General features: G+C 42.6%; 1 pseudogene across 1 annotated transcript; it reads left to right on the top strand.

Moving 5' to 3' along the window:
- Positions 1 to 19,564: 19,564 nt before the first annotated feature.
- On the top strand, positions 19,565 to 20,023 carry LOC147253696 (hepcidin pseudogene; annotated as a pseudogene). Its single transcript, XR_015118572.1, has 3 exons — positions 19,565 to 19,651; positions 19,756 to 19,833; positions 19,937 to 20,023. The product of XR_015118572.1 is annotated as a hepcidin pseudogene (transcript).
- Positions 20,024 to 22,903: the final 2,880 nt, after the last annotated feature.

Below are 22,903 nucleotides of genomic sequence, written 5' to 3'. Positions count from 1 at the left end.
GTGCTGTTTGCTCCCCAGTTAAACCATAGAAAAATCCATCCATCCATCCATTTTCTGTACCGCTCATCCATTAAGGGTTGCGGGGGCTGGCTGGAGCCTTTCCCAGCTCCCACATGACCAACCCTAACTCCTGGACGGATTGCCAGTCTGTCACAAGCAATTAGGGGTCAGTATCTTGCTCAAGGATACTTTGACACGGTCACTGGGGGAAACGAGGATCGAACCAGCAACCCTTTGGTTGCTGGATGCCCATCCTACCTCGAACCACACTGCCCGCAGAAAAATACTTAGGCTTATATTTCACCATCATGAAATTGTCTCACCATTTTACTAACGACAGAATTTTGTATACATCTCTATATGTTTACCATACTCTTTCTGGTTGTTGTAAAATCATACATAATAGGCGCTACGTGACAAAAAACAGATATTTGCATTTTACAGGAGCCTCTGTAAGGATTTAGTGGCTCTCTGTCAACCATTAACATTTCTCTCGCCACAGTTTGAGGTCTCCTAGCTACCCTTTCAGATCTCTTCACGTTGCTCTCAGCCCAGTCTGCTCTCTTTCTTCTGTCTGTAAGCCTTTCGCCAAATAACAACATAAAACAGGTCTAATGGGCTCCTCTTACTGTTTGTGTTTCTGCATTAATCAGTCCTGGATTCACTCTTCACGACTGATTAACACAAAGATACATCATGCACCAAACCTTTCCCTCCAAATAGTGCTGGGCCAGGAGAGAGGCGTGTACCAGCGCACTGACCTGCAGTCACACAATAAAGATAACACATAAATATTTTCCAGACAGGTGTGAACTACAGACAGACCAGACTAGCCGAGTCCGCGTAGAATGATCTGACCTGATACTCCATCACTTTCACGCAGTATCTTTAACCCCCCCCCCCCACTTCTGACAACCTTGACCCACGTTTTGTTGTTCTGTGGAAGATTTTGAAGTTTAACAAGCCGTGTGGGTTGCATATTCAGATGTCACATCATAAAACTACAACATCAACTGTGCAGTCAATAGAAAGGATTAGAAGAGCAACACTGCCCTCAACTGGTGATATATATATATATATAGATAGATAGATGTATATATATATATATATATATATATATATATATATATATATATACACACACAGTATATATATATTTAAATATATCCTCAAATAAATGAGCTGGATTTCAAAGCAGGTGATGGATTACTCGACATATTCTTTGTGAGAGCAGTCTAATTATACAATTTGGGAGAAACAAAGTTCTAGACATCCCACACCACATCAGTAGAGACCATCTTCTCCCTGAAGCGCTAGACATTCTCCAGGCATCTACTTCCTTACCAAACGGAAATACCACCTCAGCCACTGTGGGCCTTTTTCTGTTTAAAGCGTCATTAGACCCGTTTTTTTTAATGAAATTGTGTGATGGAAGGCGCATACTTTGGGAGAGCAATCACGGCAATAAAGCCATAAAGTAATGATGGAAATCTGGAAAACTATGGCAAATGTTATGTTCAGTCTATATGATTTACATAAACAATAAATGGAAAGACTGAATACTTCTCCGCAATGAGTCACTTCTGGAACAGACGGCAGAAGGAGAGAGTTTGGGCAGACAATAAGAGGGCAGCAGACAGTGCTTGGAGATATGTTTCCTGTGATATATGACTACGTATCAACAGTATTAAAGTGGATGTATGCACCTCCAAACAAACACCCCCACACAAACAAACACGCCCACAAAAACACACACAAAACAGGCGTTCAGGATGCAGCACTGGAAACATGCAAGTCCACGAGTGCACACACGCCTACACACACATAGACACAAGGCGAGAGCAAAACCACACATACACACAGGAGCAGACCTTCACCATGAACCACATTCGTACACACACACTCACACACACACTCTTGCAGCACATACCTCCCCACTATTGGTCCAGACCCAGACACCGCATGCCAGTGCACCTCACTCCCTGAGCCGCAGGCCGCATGAGTAGAAGAAGAAACAGATGGGTACCAGCTGTTTGGATGAGAGCCCCGGGTACACAGCTACTGTATTGCACCACACACACACACACACACACACACACACACACACACACACACACACACACACACACACACACACACACACGTGCACAAACACAAACTCATTCAAGTTGTTTAACTGAGCCCATGCCTATAGTGAATCGAAGGTTTTCTCAAACAGCATTTACACTTTTAATGCTTTTTTTTAAAAATAATTATTGAATTGAAGTCAACAATTAAATAACTTATCGTCATTTGTACTGGAAAAACAACTTCCTTATTTATAATCAAACGTTTTCAACAATGTGCCTATACAGAATTTTGATCAAGTGAATTCTGATGTTTCAATCGAGGCTTTTTTACAGTAAGACTTGACTTTAGGATGCGGTTTGTATTATATCTCTACAGCAGTGAAAACTGTGGCCAGAGGGACGATGTTTTCATCTGTCCATCTGTACAATCCTCCATCCTGTCCTCTTGAATCTCTGGAATGCCTCAAATTTGGTACAGATGTTCACTTAGACTCATGGGTGAATTGGCTGATGAGAATGGTGGTTAAACTCAATAATATTTATGCAGATTATCAAAATAAAAAGTAACAGAATAGAAATTGTGCTTTATATCAAAAAGATCGATGGTCATCTTCACTGTAACCTTGGTTGTGGTTGGAACCCAAATTTACACACCAAAACAGTCAGCGCAGGTTTAAGGTGAGTTATAGAACGTACTTGAAAAGATTGTTGTCGGCGGGCAGGAAGTGACTGAATCCGTATGATGAGCAGGGAGGCAGACAGGTGGCTGGGAGGTCATGACTCACCTGAGATTGAGCAGGTGGGCAGGAATCTACTGAGGTCATGTGCAGCTGAGAGCTCGGTGTTATTTGGAGTTGATAGAAACGAGGTGAGCTGATGTGCTGATCAGGTGAGAGAAGGTAGCAGTGTACCTCAAGTTAGCCACGCCCACAAACAACCACAGACGTACACGGGGGTGAGGAGACACTTGGAAATGGGCTAAATGGAACACATAACCCAGTAACAAAAGACATACACTGCCTTTTATTAAATTCCCTCAAACTCCTCCCTACATGTATTACGGACTGGAAAGACACGAATGTAACCTGACTGGGTGGCGGAGGCGTACAACCACAAGGCGGTAATTCTAGTTTTATAAAATGTAATTTATACAGCAAGTGCTTTTTTGAAGGAAAAAAACAAAGCAAAATATGCAGAGAGGAAAATCTATGAAAAGAGGAAAGAGTTTATTTCCCACAATCTAAAGGTCATGGACAAAAGTGTGTTCTAGGATGCTTTTTAGATCCTTACAGGATTTTGGCTTCCGTCAGACAAAGTCATTGCCTTTAAAATGAAACAATATCTATGAGGTTGAAGCGCTGACTCTGAACACTCACAGCCATATTAAACACTGCATGAACCATCCAAGATAACCTTTTATAGGCCAAAGCTGGAATGGTCCAAATCAGCCTGTGTTTCACTTGCTGAACAAAAGACAAGGAAAACCTCCAAAACAAGCAGAAAGCGCTGTGCTTCAGGCCCAGTGGAGCATCAGCAGGGAAGAAGTGACTTATAATGTTTGCTGGTTCCAGTCCAGATTGTAATTGCAACCAAAAATATTAAATATAATGACTTCATTTGTTTAATATGACTGTCGATCACATTCAAATGTGAGGTTTACGCACACCAGTAGGCTAAATTCCCCCATCGGAGTCAAGCTCTCTAAAATAAAGGTATTTTAAACACTTTTTTCATTTCGAATTCAACAATCCAAGGGCCGACTGTCACTGAATGATGCCTAGTTTATACCCCAAAGTCCAGTGAGAACAATCGCTTGATTTCTTGGCCCTGGCACAGTTGGAAGAGGATCAACACAGTACAGATGCATATGCACAAGAATGGACACTGTGAATGTGGACATGGTTTACTCTGGCAGCTCAACAGACAACAAGGATCCAGGGGTATGACGCTCATGATCATCAGCCTTAAAACCAAAGCCTTGGCCTTAAACCAATGGGCAAACCTGCAGCACAGTTCTGGGATCTTAATCTAGAATGCCAACAGTTCCATCTGAAAACGCCACGGAGGACTGGAGACCCCGTTAAGCACGATGCTAACTATTGTGATGGCTATGCTGCAGGGAGGCAGACTTGTTATCTTTCAGTACAGTGTGTGTAACAATGTGTGTTAAAAAAATTTGTTTCAGTGCGTGCAGCTCAGTGCTGATGTAATTGTGCTCCAGGGCAGGCCTGGAGCAAGGTTAGTCCAGTAGGGTAGTGGGGCTGAGGACTTACAGTAGTCCTAAATGGTACAAGGGAACTGGGCCGAGTGTGAGTCCACCCAATGATGGTTCAGGCATTAGTAGCAGATAGACGATAGTTGTCAGCAACGTCTCTGGAGGAGCTTGAAAGGAAAGGACATTCTCACCTGCAGGACATTTGAGGACAACCAAATCTAATCAAGAAGCATAACCGTATCCATTTATGTGGACATTTGTGAATTTATATTAATTTCTCAAAAATTATGACCACTGTTGTCTCATCAGACAAAACTGCTAAACTGCTGTTTGTTGGTCTTTCTTCGTGTTCCCTCTGCCAATCGAACGATTTCAACCTCAGCGTATGAGTCATCTGAGGTGGTGACTCTGTCAGCTCATTACAACATGACTTAATCCAACCAAAGCTCCCCTTCTAACGCTTGAGAGGCATGTGTCCTCTGTCTGAATGCCATTAGATGCAGGCAGTGGTCGCTCCCTCTTATTACATTCCCTTTAAACACAATCTGTCTCATTAAAAAGAAATACGGCATTGTGTGAAGTACAGTAAAGTTAGGGTTTACTTCATCTGTACTTGAGGGATAGCCCCGCCACTACAAACGTGACATTAAACATCAGAGAACACCATTTATAGAGCTTACCGGCATCCTGGAACAACACTTAGTACTGTACCATCGATTAAACACTAGGTGGGGGCAAAAAAAATGACAAAATGGAAATGGTATTGTGCATATGGTTGACCACGTTCATCTTCTGATTTCCAGCTCCGACGCTGATGTGGTCTGGCCAGCGTGGGTTTAGAGGGTAGATTGGAGCAACAGCGGGGCTGCTCGGGATCTTTTTCTTACTCAAAGCCAACAGGATGTCTTTAATGAACCGCAGTGCGTTTGAACTGTCGCATCTCACCAGAAAGCAGCTCAGCTCCCATCGCTGGCATGAACAATATGAAGAAAAAAAAAAAGCCAAATTTTTCAAATAATCCCGAAGATGTATAAAATCCAAGAAACGTCGCATCCGAAGCAAAGACCACAAATCAGACACGGGACGTAGCTGAAGGAATGTCTCGGGGAATGAATTATAAAAGCAAGGGAGAGACTTCTTTTTTTTTTCTTAAGATGTCATTTCTGATGCATCCTCACCATCTGACTGAAACTTTCCGTTGATTTATTTCAGGGAAGCACAACCGGATGGATCCCGCGTGAGTCCCAGCCGCCCTGCTGCTGAGTGAGTGAGTTTACCCCTTGCGCCCACAAGATGGCGATACGAGTGCGTCATATATCTTGCGACAGCACCAAGCGGCAGCGCCGCCGCTTACTGTGGCTGCAACGAAGAGAAAACAAGCTCTCGCCATTATCACAATATCTGCAAACTATGGTGATGGTTCAGTAACTGCGAGTGTTGATACGCTGCATATTGTTTCAATTACTCCCAACTGTTGTTCCTGACCGTGCCGTAGGAAAGCGCTCGAAATACCTCGCGTTTGATCTCGCGGGCTCTTGTGAAACTGGAAATGAACGGTGATTAACTATAATGATGATCATCATGGTGAAAGGTTTTGTGCCACAGGTTATTTGACTTTGTGAGCCTGTCTATGTAGAATAGGCCTATAAAGGAAAGCCTTTAAAAATCTTTGGGTTATTTATTTATTTATTTTTGATAAATCTTGCATGCGAGGCCGGCATTTATTTCGATGAAACATGATGACGGCTATTTCGAGCAAACGAATACATTTTTCTCATGTTTGATTTTTTTTTTTAATCTGCAGAATCAAAGGCTGAACAAAAAAAGCTGTTTTCACATTCCATGGCAGTGAAACAAATTAACTGCTTTCATCTAGTTTTATTTGAATCTGCGTGTGTGCGTGTGTGTGTGTGTGTGTGTGTGTGTGTGTGTGTGTGTGGTGTTGTAGGAGGCTTTGTAGTGTTGAGTTAGACAGAAGGATATGGCTATGATTAAAGCAGGCACTAAAGCAAAGGTGGTAATTGGGATCATAAACACTCACTTTTCCATTTACCCCTCTAATGAAGTGTTTGTGTTTATTCTGAGCAGCCGATTCATCAGAAAATAGCATCCACGCCGAGCCTGTCTGAGTCTTCCCAACTCACCAGGCAAAATGAGTCAACAAATACAGCACCAACAGGCTTTTGATTATTTGGGTGCACGGAGAAAAGCATTGTTACTGCGCGGAAAGCCTCTACTTGTCATTCAAATTGAGTCATTGCAATGAGGCCAGAACTTTATAAATACTGGGAAACACTGAGTCCCCCAAACCCCACTTCTCCTATGAAAAATGATTTCTTGAGTCATGTTTTGGCCGAGGCGGCGAGTCCCCAGCCCTTGTAGTGTGCAGCTGTAGTAGATCATAGCACGCAAGAGGGATCTGAGCTCGTCCGATCGTACGCTCAGACAGGTGATAAGCATTTTCAGGTTGCGTTGAATCGGTCCAACATTTGCTCTGTTGTAGTTTGTTTGTCTAAAGGTCAAATTAAGATGCAGGGGTGTATAAAAAAATATGAATCTTTAACCAAGTCACAGCAAAATCCCTGCTTCCCCGGTCCCCTCCTTTATTCAAACAAGTATGAAACGCGACAAAATTTTCCAACCTGATCTCATAGAAACACTTGCAATGACCAGGACTTGGACTTGAACACCAGTCTCCAGCAGCAAAGTTAGATTTTAGAACAAAAAAGGAAAAAAAAAAAAAAAAGCTCTTGGTTATGGTTAGGAAAACATCATCAAGTAGGTTAATGTTGCGAAACGCTGCGTCATAAAACTGAACAGACTCAAACACCTGCATCCAGCCACAAAGTCCAGAGTTTCTTGGTACCAACCTGCCCTCTGAAGAGTTCTCTCTCTTATTTAACCACCGCCCTTGGACCTGCTTTGCCGTACCACGCAGGGAATTTATATTCGCACCATGAAAAAGCATTGATATACACTGGCAGTGTGTTTGTGGTGCCGCCTCTGAACTTCATCATGTTATGTGCCATCGCTGTGAATGCTGTGTTAAAAAGGTCTTGTTCTCATCAAGGATTTTCTGAGGCATCGGCCCGCAGATTTCTCAGTTTGGCGTTGTCGGGCCAGAAAAGCATCTGGTAGACCACCTCTGATGGTGTTGAATGGAACATGAAGAAAAAACTGACAAGAACACTACAAAATCTAAATAATAAGAGTAAAAGCCTATGTTTAAGTGGATTTATTGGTTTCAGACCTACACACACACACACACACACACACACACACACACACACACACACACAAACCACAGCTATAGTGGTGTAAAAAGATATAGTGTCTTTGGTAAATTGCGATCCTAAAATTGAGTTCTCTGGAGCAGCACAGACAGAGAAAAGTAGAATTGCGGCTCTGGGAGGTCACGAGAGGGTCAATCCTTAACAGCAATTTTTCATCACTTTTCCTGAAATTAACCTTGAATATATGACGTCATTCGTTCTCCTGTGGTTGTGTCTTTATTAAGGCTCATAATAGAGGACAAAGCAGTCCAGCAGGCTTGTTTTACTGCTGATCACGACTCTGCCAGGCCTCTCTCACACTCTGGCTGGGGCTGCCGTAACGCATGGAGTCAGACATACAGCCAGAGCAGCAGTCGGGTAATAATCGTAAATATCAGGAGGAAAATGTTTGCTGTTGTTTTCCTCATCTGGTCCAGGACAGCGTTGATCAGTGGATTGGAAAAAAAAAAAGAAAAAAAATCACACGTTGTTCTGAAACTCTGAGTTGTTTGGATCAAGTGTAAAAAGCAGATGTGTGTTTTAATGCGTCTCTGTGGTATCAAGATGCTTGAAATACATAAGCAGCCTTATGACAGACAGATGCTTTATTATGGCTGGAAGTGTTTAACTAAATATTGCGCCCGCCCTCTGGCTGCTTGGATAAGGATCTGTTCAACATCCCCCCCCCCCCCCCCATGCAACATGTATCTATTAGGCCATCAGCATTTTCAGTTCAACTCCACTTTTGAACATAATTCTTTCAGCCGCTCACCCAGCACGAGGAATGTTCATTTATCGTCATCCTTTGAAGAGGGGGACCTGGAGGAAGCTCACCCATTTAGTGCGATTTCATTGCCTTTCCAAGTCCAAATGCTGTGTGGCATGTTTGACATAGAGAAGGAAGGGAGTAACACAGGTTGTCAGGTAGGAAGGAGCCAGGCTGCAAGGCCACAGTAATCAGGAAAATTTGGTCCGGCACTAGGCATGACTTCAATAAAATACCTCCAGTCTCACTTTTAAAAGCATTAGTCCAGGGCAAATTAAAAAGTAGGGTGCAATTAAAAGAAATCACTGAGTAAATGTTAGCATGTGGAAGTTTTTCTTTTCCTTTTCCCTTTTTTTTTTCCCCTTCCTGCTTGCTTAACAAAGAATGCCCCAAAGGCAGCGCTGCGCAGCTGCTGAATATTACTACATACATGTGTTTTAAATAAGACCCCATTATAATCAAAATAATAAAAAAAAGGGTAATGTAGCAGTTTGAAACATTGAAATTTAAGATAACTACTGTTGAGTTCAAGCTGTTAGGAGCATTTGTGGGGATCTTTGGATGAGGCGGAGTAAGCAACTATCAGAGAACACGCGTATATGAGGGTTTTTCAAGTATTAAAAGAAAAAGAAAATGTAATTGAGGGGATTTTGCCGGTCACATGCGGTTACATATCTGAACATTTTGTTTACCCTTTTGAGGGGAAAAGCCTCGGTTACGCAAGAAGTGAGAAAGAGTTTACAGAGGGTATTGATTGATCAGCTGTAGCAGGCTCAAATGTGTGTGAGGTACCGTATGATTGTCATGTCCAATTGGCTTTGGCTCAAAACGGTGTGTTTGTATGTGTGTGTATGTGTGTGCAAAACACACACACATATTCAGAATTACAGGGTATCCTGGTGGCCTAGTGGTCTTGGCAATGAGTCCTGGCTTCAAAATCTGACAATCTCTTTTGCATGTGTTATCTCCAACCCCTTTTCCCATAATTCCTGTCATTCTTTTCTTTAAAAAAAATACACCGCCCATACTTTGCTGTATCCAGAGATACTTCCAAGACAATGAGAAGGTAAGAAGGATGAGATTTGCTGAGACCACCTGCTACTACGCTGTGATCCATCACATTTCTAACTTTTAAAAACACAATCATGAGGGACAAACCGACGTGCAGGAATGTGAAGAAGCTCATATATTTAACGTGAACTCATTTTCAAAGAAACCAGAGGACCAAATTGCGGATACATTCTGTGGGGCCTCTTGATCCGCAGCAGTCTGCTATGCTCAACCCTTTGGTTAAAAGTCACTGAGGGTGTCGCCTCACACCAGGACAGATGAGTTTCCATGGGAGGAACGAAGATGTCTGGCCAAATCCACTTTTCCCCCTTATTAAAATGGATATTTCCGAGCTGTCAGGGGGTGAAGTCTGGGTTTTCAGAGACTCTCCCTGACAGTGGGCTTCCTTTCCCCATTGGTTCAGTATCTCCAGCGGCTCTCCCCCCACTGTGCGGTATAGCGGGTTCCCCATACATCCCAAGCCAGCACAGACCTGGCAAACTGCTCACTTTTCACTTAGCAGCGCACACTAATTTACTGAGATTTGACACTGTTTTGGGTCCGCAGCGCAATTCCCAAGTTCCAGTTGAGAAAATATATCATTAGTCCCTCTTCGTGTAATGCTTGCCACGTTACGTTATAAGAACTGGGTGTAAAGCAACATGGATAAAACAGGAGTGATTTCCAGTGTGCCTCATTTTGACCGCTGGCTTGGAATAAGTGGTGGGTGTTGAGAATTTGAAAAGGGGACAAGATGCGGTGTTGAAAAGGCCATTTTGCTTACTAAATGCTCCTGGGTGGCTGTGAGACTAAGCCTTTCCATTGCAAATGTCTTCAGTAATGTATTACAGCCATACAAGTGTTGGTCTTTACAAGCCTGTCTTGAAAGTTATATGGATTCATTTACTTTCCAGGCAAATTAAGCCTCCACGCTCATTGTAGTCTAGGTAAGATTTACAAGAGCTAGACCGAAGATGGATATTGCACAAATGATGGCCTTCCTGCACGTGTTGTAATATGAGAAGCTTGTTTACAAGAGTAGTAGAAAGTAGACGTATATCCGCTGTCACCGAGTGAAACCGACCAACCTTCTTTTTTTTTTTCTCTCGGCACAAGACCATCGTTTTTTTTAGGTTTTTTTTTTTTTTTTCACTTCACAAACATTTTTACAGGCGTGACAAGCTGTGACCGAGCAGACCCACAACAGACAGCTCTGTCACCTCAAAACAACCTCGCCACATGAGACAGCTAATTATATCGCCTCCTTAATTGTGATCGTCTCCCAAGAATGAAAAAAAAAAAAAAAAAAACGAAACAAAAAGACGCTGCTCCGTCTATCTTGTCGCTTAATGAATGAACACGAGGCCCAGTCGTGGGCTAATTACAGACCAGCGCAAAAGGCTTTGTGGAACTTCACCTCATAGTGGCCGCAACGCAAATGTCTCAATGCCGCCATATTGAACACCCAGTCAGCCAACTTCACATACCAGTGTTTACCCTTCTACTTAGCGCTCCTACTCATCTGTTTTTTTTTCTTCCCCTGTGTCTGTGTTTTCCTAATCACAAGTGCACAAGCTATTCATGTGGCAGCAATTTAGGCCAGCCGACACCCGGCAGTGAATATACCTGACCCCCTCTCTGCACCCACTGGAAGGCCACATCTATCGCGGGAGCCTTCAGGGCTCTGACCGGAGGCCATTAAAAGCCAGGCTGTCAGGACAGAATGAGCATTTATGAATTGGAGGTTCCAAAAATAAAATTCTAGGCATAGATGTTATCTAAATAAACAGTTAAGAGTGCTACAGCACAGCACAGCTTTAAAGGAATAAAACAACGCTTATTATCCAACATATTTAAAGCCAGATGAGCAGAAAAATATCCTTCTCTGTTCTGTTTCTGTACATTACAGAGCGCCAGACCCCTGCCAGACGGCTAGGTGCTGGTGAGCTTGTCTTTAGCGGACGCTAGCAGTGGGCCGTGGTTGCACATTGTCTAAGAAGTCATCAGATATTCATTTTCCTTTACATTTTTTTTACCTGCATCAACAACGCTAGAGTTGTGTTTAACATTTGCTGTGAAAAAAAACCTATTGATAATAAAATTAAAAAAAATATTCCAGCAAAGTGGCAGCTAACTGTCCTGTGTGGGGGCTTGGCGCTCCACAGTGCACACAGAGAGCAAAGAAGGGGATGTATTCATTTTGCTTTTAAAATGATGGACAGTCAGTGTATTTAAATAAAAAAGTGGATGTGTTTCTTTTATGAAAGTCATAGCCACCCACAGAACATATCAGATCATTCAAACAAACAAATGAAACCGAGCGCGTCTGTATCTGCATTTATTTTTCTATCCGCTCTTGTATATTTTGTCAGGTTTCACGGAAAAGTGATTTGAAGCAGGCCCCTATTACAGCCTCGTATTAGAGAGTAGAAGAGCAGCGTAAGATTTTTATCCGCAGTAGCAGAACACAGGTTTCATCAGAGCAAGAACTCCTGTAAAGTGGTTTCATTGCCACAGAAAAGCAATGCTCCTTGACTCATCATCCCCTTACAAGCTCTCACAATAAAACCCATGCACGCCATAATAAGCCCCGCTTTGTTTCCCATACAACCAATTGCAAACATTTATTGGACTAATTATGTTACATTTTCTTGCCGTGTTACACATGCTCTGGCAGCGTTCCCAGAACTGTGTCAAAACGTCTCACTAGGGTGGCACTTACTATATACCAGCATGTACACAGGCAGGAGACGAGGTATTGTGGAGGACAAGTATCAGCGGTGGAGAAAATGTTGGATGAAGAGTAATACACATGGTATCAACTTGGAAATCTGTGTTAAAAGAACAACACACACAGATGGTTTGTGTTGTGGTTCTGGTAGAAATGAGGTTGTAACACAACACAACATGGGTGAACAAGACAGAGGTAATTCATCCTTCAGGCCCAGTGGATGCGAATTGAAAAACATTCCTTCCCAAACATCGGCGAGGTATTGCTAGAATGTGACTATTTCACACATGTGAGCTTTGACCGTGATCTTGTGCTTCGACCGCAAAAATCTTTCAGTTCATCTTTTGGCCACATTTTGGAGAGATTCGTTGAACATGTTAAACGGAGATATCTCGTTAATGAGGAACATATTCGGATGGGTTTACGACTCACAAACAAAATGGCTGAGCCTGTCATTGTCCATCTTTAAATGGAGGGCTGGCTGGTTTTCCAGGAGTGGTCCAGAATTTGTTCTCACATCTAAGTCTGTCTTATGTCCTGACAATAAAAAAATCGAGACAATGACAGACTTACATTACAATCATGCAGCTATGACACTCTTTAGTCTGCTAGCAGTAGTCTGTATGTTGAGTGCAGTACTTCATTTATCTAGTTTACAGCACGGGAGACACTTAATCCTCTTTGATTTAACAAGAACACTTTAACATAACATCTGTAGCTAATCTACCAGTCAGTATTTCATCTTCATATGAAGATGTCCAGTAGTAACCAGAGAATCAAGGGGATAAGAACATTAGTATGGAGCTACAGGAGAAAAACTTTAGGCACTTCTACATTACATTCTTACAATTTTGAGTGCACGCAACTCAAATTGGAAAAAAGTATGAATCATATGCAAAAACTGAGTATGCAATAGTACCTGGAGTCTGTCGACTGACATGTGAGCCTTGTACATATTTAAGTAATAAGTTGTCTATTACAAATATTCTTTCCAACAAAGAAACCGCCGGTGCTTGTTGTTTTGAGTATATTTGTGGTGTAACCTGTTCTGTTTTTTTTTGTCATTTACTGTCATCGCTATCGCAAATGCTAATACTAGTGAGCTAATAGCTGCCAGGTTCTTAAGCGTTACCTGTGGCAAATTAAAATAACCAGTGAGCCAGCAGAGCCTGCTCAGGTACTATATGGCCAGAAGCAACGACTCAGACATTTTAACATAAAGGTGTATTTTAACTGCGCCGGCGCACTGCAGTGCTTTCTTGGTTGACTCAGTCTGCTGCATCAGTATCAGCAAAGCCTTCCATTCATCGGAAATACCCACAAAATACGGCGGCTATTATTGGCTAGCTAGGCTAGGTAGCCTGTGAATAGAGGCAGTACCCACCACAGAGGTTTGTCTGCAGCATATCATGTCATTATTTGTGTTTACTTTTTTTTTTCTCTTCTGTAACGTTATATGTTTTGCTCTTTCTCGGGACAGACGAGGAAACCAGGGACCTTGTTGCCTGGCGGATTCAGAACAATGTCACTCTAAATGGTTACGAGTAAGTGAATGCTCAAGTCATAATATTAAACTATTGTTACAAATTGTATGAAATGTTTTGTAAAATTTTCTGCCAGGGCATTCATTGCAGTGACCCCAGCCTTTATAAAAACAAAAAAACCTAACCTGGGAGAACATAAACCAAAATGTAAGGTTGGTTCAATGTAATGTGGCAATAAGTTGATTCTTCATGCTGTGCACTCTTGGTACACAGTCATTATTACATAATTCTCATTGTTTCTGCAATTATCTGTCCTTCCAGCACTGGACCTGACAAGTGCCAAACAACTGGGGTCAGCACGCAGGGGGTTGAGACCACTGCCGCATCCTGGAAGTGGCACCCGTTGATGGATGAGGCAATCGGAGGCAGGCCGTCCATCACACCGCCTGTCCTCATTGCCTCATTGTCCCAGGATGCGGCGGTTGTCTCACCCCCTCTGTGGTCAGGCCAGGGGGGGACAGCTCCACAACCTCCACCCTGAAGAGGCGGCTGGTGGATGTTGTGGAGGCTTTGAGGGAGCTGCGGGCAAAGGAGGCCCAGCTGGAGTTTGAGGCAAAGAGAGGGAGGCGAGGAGACATGAGGCAAGAGGACATGGAGAGAGAGGAAAGGAGAAAAGAGGGTCTTGAGAGGAAAGAAAGAAGACACAGGGAAGCGGCTGGAAGAGAGGAGAGGATGTGGAGGGAGATGAGAGAGAGGGATGAGAGGGGGGACGGAGATGGCTGCAAGGGAGGAACGTTTTTTAACACTTTTACAAAGTATTTTTAAAAAGTAGTTTTATGTAAATAGTTTATCTTAGGTATTTAGTTTTAAATGTTTAATATGTAAATAGTTTATAATTTTTCTGTTCTGCATAATAAATGTCCAGACATGAAAAACCAAGTGTAAGTGAAGTTTTAAAGCAGATTGAAAACTGAACGCATAACGACGGTGCACGGGAACATAACAAAAGGACATCTGAATATGAGACAATGATAGAAATTCAACAATGTGAGTTCTGTGCCGTATACACTGAACTATTTACATTACATTTGTTTTGGGGTATTTACAGATTCTATTTACATTCAAACATAAGTATTTACTTAACATTTTCCAATTAACCATTGGTGTCACACTGCACAGCCATCCTGTGCCTGGCTTTGGGAGGTCCCCTGCTGCTTGTCCCACGTCATCTGCCTCTGGCTCCAGCAAGTCCCCACTGCTGAGGCAAATGTTGTGGAGGACTACACAGCAGGCGATGACCTCCGGCACAAAAGTCACATCGACCTCCAGTGCCTTGAGGAAGGTCCATCTTCTTCAAGGTTCCTATTTTTTTTAATTCCAAAAGCTCTCTCCACCACACATCTGGCTCTTGACAGGTGGCCAACTGAACTGAATGAAGGAGTTTTCTGTTCAGGTAACAGGGTGCATGCTGGGATGGTGGCTTCACCCGCACATGGCAGCCATCAATGCTGCCAAACACCTTATTGAAGGCTGCTGACTCTGCCAAAATGGTGAAACCAGCACTAAGGTGGGAAGGTCCTCCGCCGAGGGAAGGAGACAACCAGTGGGAGGAGAGCCACGACCTTCCGGCATCAATATTGATGTAATAGGGGTAACAATGGGAAGGTCGTCCAACTGTTGCAATAAAATAAAATACGTATTGATACTGTTTAGTAGTTTGACTTGTAGAGAGTCATCTTTACATTAAATATTCTAAATTATTAAATGAAAAATTAAATATGAATTATGAAATTCTGTTTTGACACAGGTTCGAAATAAATAAAATGACTTATCACCAAAATGTTTTGCTAAAGAGACCACACAAATAAACGATACATACCGTTCTTCAGCTAGTAGAAGGAGAACATCGCGTTGCCGCCGGCGATTGTAGTGTAACAATGCGCAGTGACAGTTCATTTTGCTGTTTTACTTCAAAAATCGACAAACAAGCGCAGGCAACCGGTGGCAATAATGAGCTGACACTGATGTGGCAAGGCAGTCACAAATCAGCGTACAACATCACGTCGTCATTTCCGGTGAGTGCGCAGTGCGAGTATATGCATTTGGGACAGCACTGCACCCTCAAAACTTGCGCACTGCCTGATTGGGTACGTATTATGCTTAGGATACTCGAGTTGAAAATTGTAAGTATGCAGTGTGGAAGTTTGCCATTTGGGACACACTCATTGCATTCATTTTTTTAATTAAGTACACAATGGCTTATGAGTTGGTCATACATACTTTACAATGACTCATATGTGCCCTTAAGTGTGTTGTGAAAGCTTATCATAACTTTAGCTCCATCCATCCATTTTCTATATCGCTTTTCCAATAAGGGTTGCGGGGGGGGGGGGGGGGGGGGGCTGGAGCCTATCCCAGCTGACATTGGGCAGGAGGCAGGGTTCACCCTGGACAGGTCACCAGTTTGTCGCAGGACCATCACAATTAGGGGTTCACTATCTTGCTCAAAGAAACTTAGATATGGTTGAGGGGAGTCAGGATTGAACCAGCAACCTTTGGGTTGCTAAACAGCCACTCTCTTTGTCAAACTTTCACCATAACTGGAAGTTGTTCTGTGCAGCCCTGATGTACAGGATCTTACAGATGAGTGTGAAATGTTCAGCAAAGCTGAATTTCCGCGAACTCTATTTCTTATTTTACATAAAAGCAACTTCAATGATGGTAAGTCTTCCAGGAGAACCAAGATATTAAAGAATATATCACAAATAAGGGTTGGGTATCGTTTCGATTTGACCAGTTCTGAGTCGATTCCGATTCTCAACGTCGATTCCTGTTCTACGCAATTCTTGATTCTGATTCTTTGAGATGGAAGTCAACAGGTCACAGCCTCTTCATCGGGGGATTTTTTTTGTTTGAAAAAGCACAGACCAACTTATTTATTCATTGCCAGTTTTAGTCAAAAAACAAAGATCTGCAGCCCAGATGGATGTAAACGAATATGATGTATGTAGACTCTGCTGGCTGGGGACACCGGCTGCTTGGATCTAAAACTGTGATTTTATGAAATTCCACTAAAGTCCATGGGGGCTCACCTGTTAGGCTCCATCATCTGGAGCTACAGGTTTTATGATGTTGGAGGTGAACACATTGCTGATGTCTGTTGTCGTTCTCACAGGGGGGGCAGCCTGTCAATCAGCGTCCCAACTGATGAAGCGGCTCGGGGGTCTGCGAAGTGTTTTGCCAATTCTCAGGATTTGTGCACAAACAGCCATCATTTAAAGATCCATGTTTTGGTCTGAAAAGCATTTAAACACTTTGGGTTCACTGCATGTTAAAAATAATAAAAAAATAAATAAAAGCATTTCCGAATAGGAGCGTGTTGGGATGACATCATAAAAGTTAAATGATATCAAACCAAGACATTCAGCCAAACACATGAAGTCAACAACAGTCTGCTGCCTCATTCTAACACCTGCATCCACCAATATTCTCTCGTTCATGTCTTTTCTTTTCAGTTCAGCTGTTTATGAAAACGTAGCCTGGCTTCTGTGGTTTGTGGGTGTTACATCCCATCACATAGCAGCTTTCAGTCATTTTTCATGTTTTGTGCTACCTGACAGAATTAACAAGGAGGCACCTCCACACAATAAAAGGTCAGGACAGGAGAAGTCATAGTTTAGTCAGACAGAAAACTATGAGTGCATCGAAGAAGGCCTAAAGCTTTTACTTGATTTAAATGTTAAAAGTTTCCCCATGATATTGTTGTTGAGGCTGTTTACTGAACATTGAGTCTCCACACAGTCTAATCACACCACAGGCAACGGTAGCAGGCTGTGTGCCAGGAACACAAACAGAATGGGTTAAACCACTCTGGTGCATGGGTGGGGGAACTTGTTTCATTCTTTGATTCAACTGTAATTATTTTAGGATTTCTACCCTTGTGTGAGCATGAATACCAGCTCACTGAGTGCACTAAAGCATCAGCCAGGATCATCAGGAGAGATCTGGTTGCTCTCGTCTGAAGGATTCAAACCTTGAAGCAAGCAAAGATGAAGTCATTCAGTGTTGCAGTTGCAGTGGCCCTGGTGCTCACCTCTATCTGCCTTCAGGAGAACTCTGCTGTCCCACTCACTGGAGTGAGTACCAACTTGACTCCAACTGATGAGAGTCTCTTATTGAGCTATAAATGTTTAGGGAAACAGCTCAGATGAGCTTGTTAACATGAACAACTCATCAACAGATCCCAGGTCAGCAGGAAGTGATGATCAGTGAGGTTCCACCTGCTGCATTGTGGATGTGGCTCAAGGGTCATGGGAGGGTTTGTGAAAAGAGTTTCTTTCCCTGTGTGATGAGTCATCATGGTTGTTCTGTATTTAGTTAGTTTAAGTTAGTTTATAAAGTTAACTGGGCCTTTTTTACACTAAAGATTCTCAATGATCACATTCACGAATTAGATTTTTTTTTCTTTGGCCTGCATTGCTTCAAACTGTAGGTGAAGGTGGAAATGTACCTAATTGATCTCAATACCAAATGTTAGGAAATGGTTCAGGATGGAAGAAAATGGTAAATAACAATGATTCAACCCAGGAAACAGAATAGGACCATTTTTAAGAAGTTAAGGATGTTATTCTTTAATGGTGGTGGGATCCAAAACTGTGATTTTATGAAATCCCACTAAATTCCATGAGGGCTCACCTGTTAGGCTCCATCATCTGGAGCTACAGGTTTTATGATGTTGGAGGTGAACACATTGCTGATGTCTGTTGTCGTTCTCACAGGGGGGGCAGCCTGTCAGTCAGCGTCCCAACTGATGAAGCGGCTCTGGGGTCTGCGAAGTGTTTTGCCAATTCTCAGGATTTGTGCACAAACAGCCATCATTTAAAGATCCATGTTTTGGTCTGAAAAGCAGTTTAACACTTTGGGTTCACTGGATGTTAAAAATAATTTAAAAAAAACAAAGCATTTCCATGTCTGTTCATGTTGATGTTCTGTCCCTGATGTGACAGTTTTATTCACACATGATGCTGAACACTAAAGTGTGGGATAAATTCATTTTTAGTTTTTTTCAAAATTGTCTACATTTATAGATCAAAACTGACAAAATACAAACCACAAAAAAATACACACACACACACACACACGCTTCATGTGTTGCCATGAATGCCAAGTACCATCAAACCACGACCTTTAGCCAACCACATGCAGCAATGCTCTACTTCGTGTAGTGTGAGACACCAGCAGGACAACACTGATGTGAAAACTGCAGTGGTCTCACTCTGTTTTCACACACTTTGGTGCACACAAGGCCCCGACCTGAACAACTACTTAAAAATGAGGGTGAATAAATCATGAAAGAGTGCATCTCTTTTAACTTCCCGCATGGTACATTCCAAATGGATCAAATTGTGACAGTGCATCCACCAATATTCTCTTGTTCATGTCTTTTCTTTTCAGTTCAGCTGTTTATGAAAACGTAGCCTGGCTTCTTTGTCTTGTAGGTGTTTCATCCCATCACATAGCAGCTTTCAGTCATTTTCTATGTTGTGTGCTACCTGACAGAATGAACCACAAAGGAGAAAGTTAGTACAGGAGAAGTCATAGTTTAGTCAGACTGAAAACAATGAGTGCATCTAAGAAGGCCTAAAGCTGTTTCCTGATTTAAATGTTAAAAGTTTCCCCATGATATTGTTGTTGAGGATGTTTACTGAACATTGAGTCTCCACACAGTCTAATCACACCACAGGCAACACTAGCATGCTGTTTGGGCCAGGAACACAAACAGAATGGTTAAACCACTCTGGTGCATGGGTGGTGGAACATGTTCCATTCTTTGCTTTCAATTGTAATTATTCTAAGATTTCTACCCTTGTGTGAGCATAAATACCAGCTCACTGAGTGCACTAAAGCATCAGCCAGGATCATCAGGAGAGATCTGGTTGCTCTCCTCTGAAGGATTCAAACCTTGAAGCAAGCAAAGATGAAGTCATTCAGTGTTGCAGTTGCAGTGGCCCTGGTGCTCACCTCTATCTGCCTTCAGGAGAACTCTGCTGTCCCACTCACTGGAGTGAGTACCAACTTGACTCCAACTGATGAGAGTCTCTTATTGAGCTATAAATGTTTAGGGAAACAGCTCAGATGAGCTTGTTAACATGAACAACTCATCAACAGACCCCAGATCAGGAGGAAGTGATGATCAGTGAGGTTCCAGCTGCCGGGTACGAGGAGGCGTTTGAGGAATCCTCAAAGGTTCGTTTACTTACCTGAAAGTGTTTAGCTCCATCATCGAGAGCTGAGCGCTTGATAACGCTGGAGGTGAACACGTCGCCCATGGCTGCCGTCTGTCACACAGATGCAGCATCACAACATAGAGAAGCGAGGCGTCAGGTGTCGCTTCTGCTGCGTCCCCGCACCCTGTGGACTCTGCTGCACATCCTGAGGACTTCTGCAACCTAATAGAGTCAATTATCTTCTTTGTCTGAAAGCATTTTAACACTTTAAGTTGTGTTTATTACATGTAAAAAAATAAAAAGATGTTATCAGACCTGGTGAGCTGGGTGATGTGACTGAATATGATGAATACCAAAGTGTTTGACCAGTAAATTGGTTCTCTGATTTTGTGTTCTAAAGGGTGCTCTTCACAGTCAGTGCTTGTGAATCCTGACTGAAAAAAAGCAATGGAGGGAAAAACTCCTGCACTCGCTCACTTGTAATTTTCACACTCGTGATGTTCTGGTCTGTACTCACTCCAGTTTGATGATGTCAGGTAATGTATTGCAATCTCATTTACACGTGGTCTTTATTCTTCTTCTCATCAACTAATTTCATTCGTATAATTTCATGTAGGTCACCCCTGACTAGTTTTCCTGACCTTTTAAGGTTTGATGTTTTTTAATGTGTTTAGTGTGTTTGAGTGTATTTCGGGAGTTTCTTTTCACAGGAACGGTCGTTCGCGTTTTTACAAGCGAACCCTTTTGTTGAGCTCATTTGAGGTCATTACTGTAAGTTGTGCATTCCTTTGCTGGAGTTTTCCGGGCGAGAGGCGGAGGGCTGGGGTGAGCTTTTTGACAGCCCCCAGACTCTCTGCCTGTACGTTGGGGTTTACCCAGGTGGACTTAAGTGTTGCTTTCCTGTGCCTTAGGGTTGGGGAACAAGTCCTGAGTGTGGTCTGCGCTTATGCACTGACCACCAGCTCAGAGTAGCCACCCTTTTTGGAGTCCTTGGGAAGGGTACTGGATGGTGCCCTTCCCAAGGACTCCATTGTCCTGCTGGGGGACTTCAATGCTGATGTGGGCAATGATAGTGTGACCTGGAAGGGCGGAATTGGGAGGAATGGCCGACCTGAATCTGAGTGGTGTGTATTTGTTGGACTTCTGTGCAAGTTGCAGTTTGTCCATGACTAACACCGTGTTTGAACATGAGGATGCCCACCGGTGCACGTGGCACGAGGACATCCCAGATCGTAGGACTATGATCAGTTTCATAGTTGTATCATCTGACCTGCGACCGCATGTTCTGGACACTCGGTGAAGAGAGGAGCTGAGCTGTCAACTGATCACCATCTGGTGGTGGCAGGGGAAGACGCCGTTCAGACCTGGCAGGCCTAAACGAGGAGTGAGGGTTTGGTGGGAATGCCTGGCAGAAGAACCAGTCAGAATGATCTTCAACTCCCACCTCAGAGGCAGAAGTTGTTTGTGTTGAAGATGCACAGTGACCAGAAAGTGACAACAACCTGAGAGGCGAAATCAGCTGAGATTGAATTTGTCCCAAATTTCTATCTGAGTTTGAAAACTTCCTTGCAGCATGTTAATAGCAGCTAGCTTGAGCGAGCTAGACCCTGCACCGCATCTAGCGTTTCTTCGCTGCTGCTGAGTGGATCTGGAAGAATGAAACTCCATGTCTTATGATTCAATGGCGGAGGTTTCTGAAACGCTTTACAGCGTGTGTTCAGATAATAACATTATGTAATGTTACAAGTGCAGCACCTAGCGTTGCACGGGGGGATGCTGTCATTGGTTGTGCTGTGACTGTGCTATGTAACGTTAATAAAAGTTACAAGTTTAAAAATTGATTTGAATAAGAATAACTTTATCACTGCTTTTGATAAGTGCCATTTTTATGATTATTTTGTGTTTTTCGTGATGTTTTGTCATTCAGTTTTTTTTGTTTTTAGGTTCACTTTTGGTTTCTTGCGTTGATGATGTTTTTATTTACTATTTACTATTGTCTGACTTTGTAAATTCAATAAATATGCTCAATAAGAAAACAGCCTAATGGCTTTTCCTAAACAAAAACTGATGTCATATTAAAATAACTGGAGGTTCCCAGACTTGTTATGCAGTGGATTGAAATGGAGCGGGACAGGAAATTTTGTCAAATGTTAAACATTCTGACGTCAAATACAGACAATTCATTGAATGCTTGCAGGAGTCTGAGAACTTCATTTTTGTATATTTGTGTTTATGAGTGCAGATGTTGGTGAAAAGCAATGCAATATTTCCACACTTTGATCATATGCCTTTCATAAAAGTTCCCCCAGCATGGCCGTCCCAGCTCTGTGCCCCATCTTGGACTTAGACTTTCTTTATTTGGCTCAGATTAAATTTCAGTACAATGGCTCAGGCCTTCCCTTAAAAATCTCCTGGATACGCCACTGTTTTGTGGTTGTTCAGACGTTTGACTTTAAACAGCACATCAACATTGTGCCAGGAAACAGGTTTCCGAAGCATCCATGTTGCATCTGAGTCCAGTGGATGGGGGAAGTTGTCAAGTTGAGTCAAGTGAAGTTGAGGATTTTTTTTCTTGCAAAAATACTGAATTAGATGACTCTGGTTTTACAGAAAAAAATCAAGTTTTTTTTTCTACTTAAATAGCCATATGTCTATCAACTGCTTATAAAATACTTTTTTGCTGCATAATTGTTGAGTAATATCACGATCCTGAATTCACCTGTTTGTTAACAAAATGTCTGAAGACTGAAAACTATGAGTGCATCTAAGAAGGCCTAAAGCTGTTTCCTGATTTAAATGTTAAAAGTTTCCCCGTGATATTGTTGTTGAGGATTTTTACTGAACATTGAGTCTCCACACAGTCTAATCACACCACAGGCAACACTAGCATGCTGTTTGGGCCAGGAACACAAACAGAATGGGTTAAACCACTCTGGTGCATGAGTGGGGGAACTTGTTTCTTTCTTTGCTTTCAATTGTAATTATTCTAAGATTTCTACCCTTGTGTGAGCATAAATAGAAGCTCACTGAGTGCACTAAAGCATCAGCCAGGATCATCAGATCAGGAGAGATCTGGTTGCTCTCCTCTG

The sequence above is a fragment of the Aulostomus chinensis genome, chromosome 11 (assembly GCF_037954235.1).
Source record: "Aulostomus chinensis isolate RoL2024-O1b breed Wild chromosome 11, RoL_Achi_v1.0, whole genome shotgun sequence".
Taxonomy (NCBI): domain Eukaryota; kingdom Metazoa; phylum Chordata; class Actinopteri; order Syngnathiformes; family Aulostomidae; genus Aulostomus; species Aulostomus chinensis.
Note: the sequence above shows the minus strand (reverse complement) of the source record. Positions and strands in the feature narration are given on the sequence as shown.